The following is a 9,909-nucleotide window of genomic DNA, read 5'->3' as shown; positions in this document are numbered from 1 at the left end:
CCACGCGATTACGACAACACTGCCAATATCCTTGCCAAACATTGAGGATTTTTGGCAGACCGTGGAATATGATTGTAGGGTCGAGCCCCCGGTGATGCGAGCAACAGTCAACAATCACATTGTTCAGTTCTCATCTGAACAAATCCGGGCGGCTTTACGTTTTGGAGATGAGACAAGAGATGACCCGACAGATTTTGTAGCTCCTTTCCGTGATGGAGCGTTTTTGAGGATGGGATACTCAGGTCCCTTGGGAGATACCAAGAGAAGGAAGGGATTTTTGCTTGACCAGTGGCGCTTTCTCATGCATGTCATGATTGTATGCATGTCAGGGAGAAAGGCGGGCACTGATGGCATGGGTGCGACCATGCAGTCGGCTATGACTGCTCTGACTTATAACAAGCGTTACAGCTTTAGTCAGATGGTCTTCTACGAGATCGATCGACAACGAAGAGCGGTGGCGCGTGAGAGATTTATCATGTATCCAAGATTTCTCCAAATGATCTTGAATCATGTTGCTCCAACGCTACCTCAGCGCCGCCCAATCCGATACGTAGAAAGTGTGAGCAAAAGGATCTTTGCCCAATGCAGATCCTCCAGTGCGAGGAGCAAACCTGAGCTCCGTCCTCGGCATACTCCACTATTAGGGTACTTGATCAACCCGGGGTATGTGCCTGCTCGTGGGGACGAGGTTCGGGACCCGGCACCACAACAGGCAGGAGCACCTCAAGCTATACCTGCTGCTCCTGTTGTGTCACCGGAGGAGAACATAGATCTTGACGCAGAGTTTGGCGGTCAGGGATTTTTTGACATGGAGATGGTTGATCCAGAGGAGAATGTACAGGTCTCGGTTGAACGAGCTTCGGATGTGAATGTTACTAGGGCAGCTACAACGGTGGCTGACTCAGATTCTGATGATGAATTGGCCGAAGCGAGACGGATTTTGGTAACACATGAACGGACTCATGGGAAAAGAAAGAGAGCTGATGATGATAGCGAGTCAGATTACGAGGAAGAGGTACAACAGTTGATTCGGAGATCAAGAAGGGAACGGATAGGTGCAGGATCGGGAGCCAGTGAGAGCTCGAGGGTGGTACGTTTCACCCCACCCGCACTGTCCGGTATGACAATGGTTTCCTCATCATTACAGGTTACAAGGCCAAGCGCCACGGACATTCCCGTGGTGGCTACCTCATCCTCATTTGGCCTCCCACTCACTTCATTTCAACTATCGGCTCCGGAGATTGTCTCGTTGCCACCTCCAACTCTTACTCCAACGGAGGTCGTGGCACATTTTATTGAGTCGACGGTTGTGGCCACTGCAGGGTTATCGGTGACGATACCACCTGCGGTTACGTCTACTTCTGAGGTCCCGGTTACATCGGCAATCCCTCCTCAGTACACTCACGATATATCTCATACGAGGTTTGATTTTGATGCAACCCTATCAGACTCTGAACTAATAGCAGCACTTGAACGGGTCGTGGCAGAGCAGTCAAGGATTAATCTTATCCAGACCCAGGCTATTCAACGCCTAGTTGCAGAGAATCAGATGCAGTCGTCCCTGCTGGTAGAACATGGAAAAATCATAGATGCTCTGAAGGAGTTCTTGGCATCTCAGGGGGAGACGAGCTGTAAAGGCGATGAGTTGAGGACCAAGAGGAGAAATGATCGAGACGATGATCCCAATGCATCGAAAGGTGCAGGTGGTGAGTTTCCAAGAACTGTACAAGCTCTTGGGACTTCCACAACTCAGGGGGAGTCGACAACTGCAGCTGGTGGTGATGATGTGGTGGTAGTGGAGGTTGAGGAGATGGATGATGACTTTATGTGTGATGATGATGTATTACCGAGTGATGAGATAGAGAAGATTGGTGAACATATTGTGATTGATGATGAGATAGAAGAGGGAGAGATAGTAGAAGAGAATGTAGAGCATGAGATTCCAGAAGTCGATAACGCAGATATGAGTAAAGAGATGGGAAATGATGAGACTGAATGGGAAGAGCAGCCTAGATGGAAAGAAGGCTATGCTCAGTGGTTCATCAAAACGAAGAAACCAGCGGTCCCTACTATGTTTATGAAGACTTACAACATTAGAGGCTATGCTGAAGCGAGAAAAGGGATTATTTGCTGGATATACGATGAGCAGTTGAGGCTCTTCGTGATTAAGAGATATGATGGTATTCAGTACTTCAAAAGAATGTTGAGATTGTTGAACACACTGCCAGAATGTGAAGTGAAAGACTGAGCCAGATTGGGATTGATAAATCGAAGTGATGATAATATGGCTAGAGTCATCGGGAAGATAGTATGGAAGGAGAGTATAAAGGAAAAGAAGTTCGAGCTGCAGAAACCACAGAAGGGTAAACTTATTAAAGATAAAGATAGAGGGTTGAGAGCAGATGGCAAGCCTTGGATGATTATGAAGTATAAACCGATCCGGTGTTTGAAAGAAGTGCCGATGAAACAGATGCCCAAGGATGTGCTGAAAGAGCTAAAGTGGTGGTATGTAGATTGTGAGACAGCTGAAGCAGTGATGGAAGACGAAGATGAACAAGAGCTACTGAGAGTCTATGATCCGATGCATCTAGTGAACCTGTCTCGAGCTGATCTGCAGGTGCTGAATGAGAAGAAAATCTTTTATATTCCTGCTTGGAAAGACGAAGCGAGGAAATATCAAAAAGTTGTGTCGGTATGTGTACGAGAAGGAGTGAATGCTTAAAGATGAAGATTCAAGATTGTTGAAGATTACGAGACACGTGCTTGAAGATAAAGATATGAAGCTACTGCCAAGGGGGAGTCTGTTGGTACATGATGTCAGTAGTTCAGTGTCTAGTGTCTGTAATCGAGTCATTTGGATTTGTGTTTGTATGTAAGCGAAGTTAGCTCACAAGTTCGCTGATACAGGCGAACTTGTGAACTAAGCGAAGTTAGTGACAACTTCGCCTGAACATGCCAGGCGAAGTTGTCGTGATATATATGTCCTAGGTTACGGCTTAGAGAGAGAGGATTCAATTAGTGTATTCAGTTTACGTGTAACGAGTCCAGTATTAGTGATAGATATCACGTGTTTTCAGGTTGCAATATAACGTGTTTGTGTTTATTGTAACGTGTGTTTAATCGTATTGTCTTCTACACTCGTAACGTCTTACGTAGGGATTCCGCACCTACGTAGAACGAGATATCTCGTGTAGATCCGGCTGGGAACCTACATGTTCAATAATCAGAATGTACGAGCAGTTGAAGAAGGGGACGACGATGAAGACTATCCCTGCATCTCCGACTATTGCTTCTCTGTGGACACTCATGGCTTGATCTGTGCCATGAAGGATCTGGGAGAAAAAGCAAGGTGGCCCCGAAAGAATGAGAAGACGACCGGCTTCAAAGACAAGTCTAAGTGGTGCGCCGTCCACGAAGATTTTGGCCACATGACAGACGAGTGTATCGGCTTAAGGAGGGAAATTGGATGCCTCCTGAGCAAGGGTCACTTTAAAGAACTCATGGGAAGGAAAAAATCCAAGATCTCGGATCCTGAAGACCTTCCACAAAAAGCAACGCCACCACCACCAGATACTCATGTAATCAACTTCGTCGCCAGAATTACGACATGTTTCGAACCTCTTGTCCTGCAAAAGTAGAGCTTGCAGAAGAATTTAAGTTGGACGATGAAAGAAGACCACTCATCCCCACTACTCGAGTGACTGATCAGAGAATCTTTTTCAATTCAAGGATCCAGGATCCTAGACAACAGTATCGACCACCTTGACAACAGACAAAAGAATCTTCTTCGATGAGGAAGACAAGCTAAACATTCAGGATCCTCATCACGATGATTTGATTATTACTTTATTTATTTCTAACCATTATGTACGCAGGATCCTAGTGGACGATGGCAGCTCGGTCAACATTATCCAGCATGATGTCCTCAAGAAGATGAATATACCGGATTCGGAGATCATTCGTAGAACATCAGTGCTAGTAGGTTTCAGTGGCGAAACCAAGAAGACATTGGGGGACATCAACCTCCCAATCTATATTGAAGGGTTAAATTCATATAAAAAATTTTGTGTTATTGATAACCTTTCTTGTTGTAATGTTATTTTAGGCAGGCCCTGGCTGCATGGAATGAAGGCGGTGGCCTCAACTTACCACCAATGCATCAAATTACCTACTCCGTGGGGAGTTGTGAAGATAATTGGTGATCAGGCAGAGGCCAAGAACTATTATTCTTCATCGATGAAGCCAACGACCAAGCAAACTAGAGCATAGCAATTACAGCAACATCCTAGGGACGTGCTGGAAGCTCGGGAGAAAGACCTTAAAGAAGTATCTTTGGACCCCGAGGATCCAGAGATAAAGATGTTCCTAGGATCCAGTATCCCTAGCAAGATCGAGGAGGATCTCATATCCTTCTTAGGGCGAAGAAGATATACCTTTGCTTTCAAGCATTCTGACATGACAGGTATTTCAAAAGAGGTAATCACTCATAAACTTGGCCTTGATTTATCAGTTAAACCCGTCCATCAGAAGAGAAGAAAATTCGCTCCTGAAAGGAACAAGATCATACAAGAAGAAGTTGAAAAACTTCTTAAGGCCGGTATGATCAGAGATGTTAAGTATCCTCGATGGTTAGTTAATGTGGTTGTTTCTAAAAAGAATGGAAAGTGGAGGGTGTGTGTCGATTTTACTGATTTAAATAAGGCATGCCCCAGGGATCCTTTCCCGTTACCACATATAGATTCCATGGTGGATGCAACGGCAGGACATGAAATGCTTACCTTTATGGATGCTTCCTCTGGATTTCAACAAATTCAGATGGAACCATCTGATCAAGAGGATACAGCATTCATGACTCCTACCGGCATATACTGTTATACTGCTATGCCGTTTGGACTAAGAAATGCAGGGGCAACATACCAAAGACTAGTCAACATGATGTTCAAGGATCAGTTGGGCAAGACTATGGAAGTATACATCGCTGACATGGTGGTAAAGTCAAAGAAAGCTGAGGATCACCTTAAAGACCTCGAAGAAGCATTCAATATCCTCAACCAATATAAAATGAAATTGAATCCGTCAAAATGCCACTTTGGTGTTAAGGCTGGAAAGTTTTTGGGATATATGGTGACTAAAAGAGGAATTGAAGCAAGCCCCGAGCAGATTGAAGCCATCATCAACTTGAAATCTCCTGCAAATTCCAAGGATGTCCAAAGACTCACGGGAAGAATAGCCGCTCTCAACAGGTTCATCTCAAGATCCTCCGAGAAGTGCAAAGACTTCTATGACATTCTAAGAAAGAATAAGAAGTTCGAGTGGACGGAAAAGCATGAGGATGCACTCAAAGCCTTGAAGGATTACTTACCCTCAGCTCCAGCTCTGATGAAGCATGTGGATGGAGAATCCTTATACCTGTACCTAGCTGTCTCAGAAAACGTTGTAAGTGTTGTCCTTGTGAAGGATCATGAAAGTGAACAACATCCCGTTTATTATGTAAGTAAAAGTATTTTAAATGCAAAAGCCAGGTATTCTCATTTAGAAAAATTAATTCTTGCACTTATTATGGCTTCTACTAAATTGAGACATTACTTTGAAACACATACTATTATTTTGAGAACTAACTATCCTGTTAAGAATGTTCTTAGAAAGCCAGAATTATCAGGTCGAATGGCCAAGTGGGCTGTGAAGCTGAGTGCATATAATATTCAGTATGAGCCTAGAACAGCCATTAAATCACAAGCGCTTGCAGACTTTGTGGCTGATTTCAGTAGTGACATGCAAAATGAAGCTGATCTAGAGGTCCAACAACTTGAAGAAACCAAGGATCCTTGGATCCTCTTTACTGATGGAGCATCCAACGTAAGAGGAACAGGATTGGGTATCCTACTGAAATCGCCACAGGGGGACATAATACCTCAGTCCATTGCGTGTGCATTCCAAGCCACCAATAATGAAGCGGAATACGAAGCTCTGATCGCAGGTTTGCAATTAGCTAAACACATGAGGATCAGGTATCTTCAAGTATATGTAGATTCGTTATTAATGGCTAACCACTTTAATGGCTCATATGCTGTTAAAGGTGAAAAACTAATCAAATATCTAGATGTTGTGAAGGAACTATCAAAGTCTTTCGATTCTTTTAGTATTATACAGGTACCAAGAGAAGTGAATGCTGGGGCAGATGCTTTAGCAAATTTAGCTTCATCATTGAAGATTCCAGAAGATACAAAGATCCCAATCATCCATGTACTCTCACCAGCAATAGGAGAACAAGAAGTTGGGGAGATAACAACTGACAAAGATACGAAGATCCCAATCATCCTTGTACTCTTACTGCACGAATGGAGGCTTCCAGATTTTCAAGACTCCGTTTATGGTCCAAGCCATCGAAGGGATCCTGAGCTTGATGTGAAGAATCATGATCCTTCCTCTTCTTGATCGAGGTTGGCTTTGGAGGAACAGAAGGAGAACTTTGAGTTGCTAGTTTATGGATGGAAAAGGCAGGCTTCTCTTTTGTAATGACCACTCCACCAGAGAGAGGATGTTTTCAATATCTTCAACATCAAAGTCAAGACTCGGATTCTTGGATCCTGCTAAGGATCACTCCTATATTTAGATACATTATACATGCTAACTAACAAATGTAGGATCCTCACCTTTAGACAGATGGATTTGGATTGACGAGATTCTGAACTCACTTATACACTTGGGGCTTTGGGTAGTAAGAAAGTACTTTCAGCAGAATCAAGAGTGAAGACATGATTCACCTTGTCAACAGTTTCTCCATGGGGAGAAGCATGTTCGGAGAAACTGATACATGCATAAAATAACCAAAATTAGCAAAGGATACGAGAAAAAGATCACTTAACCTTATAAACCTAACCTCAGTAACCCAAAGGAATGGAAGATCTTCACCATTGAATCCCTATGCAAAAGAAAATTTTACCCTTCCATTTGGAATCATTTTGGGTACTTATCAGTATCAAAGACTCGTGGCCAGGTTTTGTTTTAAAGAGATAACAATGAGAACCATGAGGGCGAAGATCGTTAGCAAGTTCGGAAACACCGAATCTAAGATCAAGGTCAAGATCTGGGATCAGACCTTCAAGAACAAATAATACCCTCTATGCCATTGGCATCAGTTGAGAAAAACTAAAGCCGGTAACTTTGAAAAATTCAGTGGTTAAGCTAGGGAATCGATAGGTGAAACTACTCTTAAAAGGAAGAAAAGGAAACATATTCATTCTTTCGATACCATATCAAATTTTTTATTAGGGTCGAACGGTCTAAAGATAGCCTTTTCGTTAAAGGCACAGGATGATTTTAAAGTTGCGATCTCATAATCAAAGAAAGAACGATTATCCTAGCCAGACAGATTTAGAATGCGTTGGTCGATAAACTCATCAAACGGGGTAACAGCAGCATAAGAGGGAGGTCTAGCAACTTTCTTTCCCATGATCTACTAAAAGAAACAACGAAAAAAAGGAATAGAAAATATAATAGAAGATTTAGCTATACAAAATCCTGCAAGTGAGAAGGTGTTATGATCTTGAGTAAGTTAATAAACCACAAATAGCAATGATCACGCCTTGATAACCGCATCCCATCTAATCATTCTACATAACTGTTATATTGGAGGAATTTTAAATTTTGCAACATTCACAGCCTCACAAGGTTGGTTACAACTTTAAATATTGGGGAAAATTATTGTGGGTAGAAATTTGAAGTATCCAGACAGGCAAGATACTTAGAAGAATCCTCGCAGTGCATCAGGATCACAGACAGACATGATCCTCAGTAAGTTTCATTATTAATTATCATTATTCTCACTCTTGACTTGGTCTTGTAGACAACGTTCGACAATTAATGCTCAGCTAAAGACTTGGTCAAACCATTAAAGATAAGAGACGTTGGGGGCTGTTACAACTCGTTTATGGAAAATATACACCATTCATAACCGCTCCAGGATCCTTGCATTAGCATTTAATGCTCATTATTGTCAATTATTGTCATGTTATCCTTCTTGTAACTATGAATAGAAGCTGTTTAGGCTACGCGTAGTGGAGGGGCTACAAATGGGGGTGAATTGTGACACGTGGCGCCCAGTCAGCAAGGAGTGGGAATTTGTTTTTTGGGTGTAATGGTGTTGGGGCTACAAGTTGGGCCCACAATATCTTTTTTTATTATTTTCTTTTTATAATTAAGCTAATTAAATAAAAACCAATTTATTTAAATAATTAAATAAAAATGTATTAAAATTAAAAAATAAATACAAAAAAATACATAAAACTAAAAAAACACACCAATAATAAAAATAAATTATAATAAAAAACACACCACAACAAAATACATATAAAAATACAAATAAAAAAACTAATCTATTCGTCTTCATCTTCGTCTTCGTCCCCGTCCTCGTCTTCGTCCTCCTCTCCGTCCTCCTCTTCGTCCTCAACGGGACGATTATTCCACACGTGTTGAACCAAATCCGCCTTCAGTTGGTTATGTATATCACTTGATGTGAGCTGGTGAATGTTATACGTTCGTTGGTGTTGGGTTTGTTCAGGGAACTGTTCTAGAACGCTTTCTGGTATATAGTGTTGACATATTGCTTTTCCCTCGTCTTCTAAAATCATATTATGCAATATGATACACGTATACATGGCTTCGCTCATTTTTGCCAACGTCCATACACGACAAGGGTTTTTCACATAATGCAAACGTTTTTTTAGAACCCCGAAACATCTCTCGATATCCTTTCTCGTGGACTCTTGCTTCTTCTTAAAATAATCTCTTTTTTCTTCGATCGGGTCTTGAAACGTCTTGACGATGATCGAGTACTCTGGATATATCCCATCTCCTAAATAGTATACATGATGATAGAAGGTATCGTTGCAATAAAACGATAAGACGGTATGCTACGGCTGATGTAATACTATAGCACGGGTGACGCGTTGAGAACGTTTATGTCGTTGTTGGACCCGACTGAGCCGAAGTAGGCTTACCAAATCCAGAGGTCGTGTGAACAAATGGCTTGAAGACTAACCGTTGGCACCCCATGGTCACCATGAGTGTATTGACCTCGTCATGCTGTTGGACAGTTGGCCCACTCCCAATGCATGCAATCTATACTCCCAATCATGCCTGGAAAAGAATGTTTTCTTTCGTGTACATCGTATATGCGAGTCAGGTCGTTTGAAGTAGGAATCCTTAGATAACGATGAGCGTATAATTGTATTATTCCTATACAAATAAACTATTAAAAACAATAGTTAATACAAACAATTTAAATTTTACCGATGCAAAAATTCTCCAACGCATCTCTCGTTATTTTCTCAACCATCTTTAAATACTCGTCATTGATATCGGTCGTGTTACCGTATGCGAGGATGCGTAGAGCCGAAGTACACTTTTGAATGGCGGAGAATCCTAAATATCCTCTTGCGTCGGGTTTATGTTGAAAATACTCATACTCCCGCTCCATATCTCCAATGATGCGCAAAAATAAACGCTTGGACATCCGAAAACAACGTCAAAACATAGCGTCGTTATATGTAGGTGTGTCGTTGAAGTAGTCCTTCATCAAACAAGTATTCGCTTGCTTAAGATCCCGAAGGATATATGACCGTGTACGTGGTGGCGTATAGCTAGCAGAGTCGGACACCATGTTATTGGCGACGGCCCGAACCGCGTTCGTGACCTCTAAATGCTCTTCCGCCACTTGTCGATGAATCTAATGAATTCTTCGACTCTCGTTGATTAATTGATCTCAAATCTTGGCAGAATTCGTGGAATCCGGGGAACTGAGTTTGAAGAAGTATGCAAATCAGAAAAATGATTGGTATTTTTATGTTTGAGTTTGTGTATGATATGGTGAAAATGGTTTAATTGGTTTGATATTTATATTAAGTTTTT

At 41.9% G+C, this 9,909-nt stretch overlaps 1 pseudogene; it reads right to left on the bottom strand.

The window, feature by feature from the left end:
• Nucleotides 1–7,360: 7,360 nt before the first annotated feature.
• LOC143579955 (uncharacterized) lies at nt 7,361–9,577 on the bottom strand (annotated as a pseudogene).
• Nucleotides 9,578–9,909: the final 332 nt, after the last annotated feature.

Source organism: Bidens hawaiensis, unplaced genomic scaffold, assembly GCF_021521415.1.
Source record: "Bidens hawaiensis isolate Kalapana, Puna unplaced genomic scaffold, B.hawaiensis_p1.1 tig00030178_1, whole genome shotgun sequence".
In the NCBI taxonomy this organism is placed as follows: domain Eukaryota; kingdom Viridiplantae; phylum Streptophyta; class Magnoliopsida; order Asterales; family Asteraceae; genus Bidens; species Bidens hawaiensis.
The sequence above is the reverse complement of the archived record's forward strand: the minus strand, read 5'-3'. Positions and strand labels throughout refer to the sequence as shown.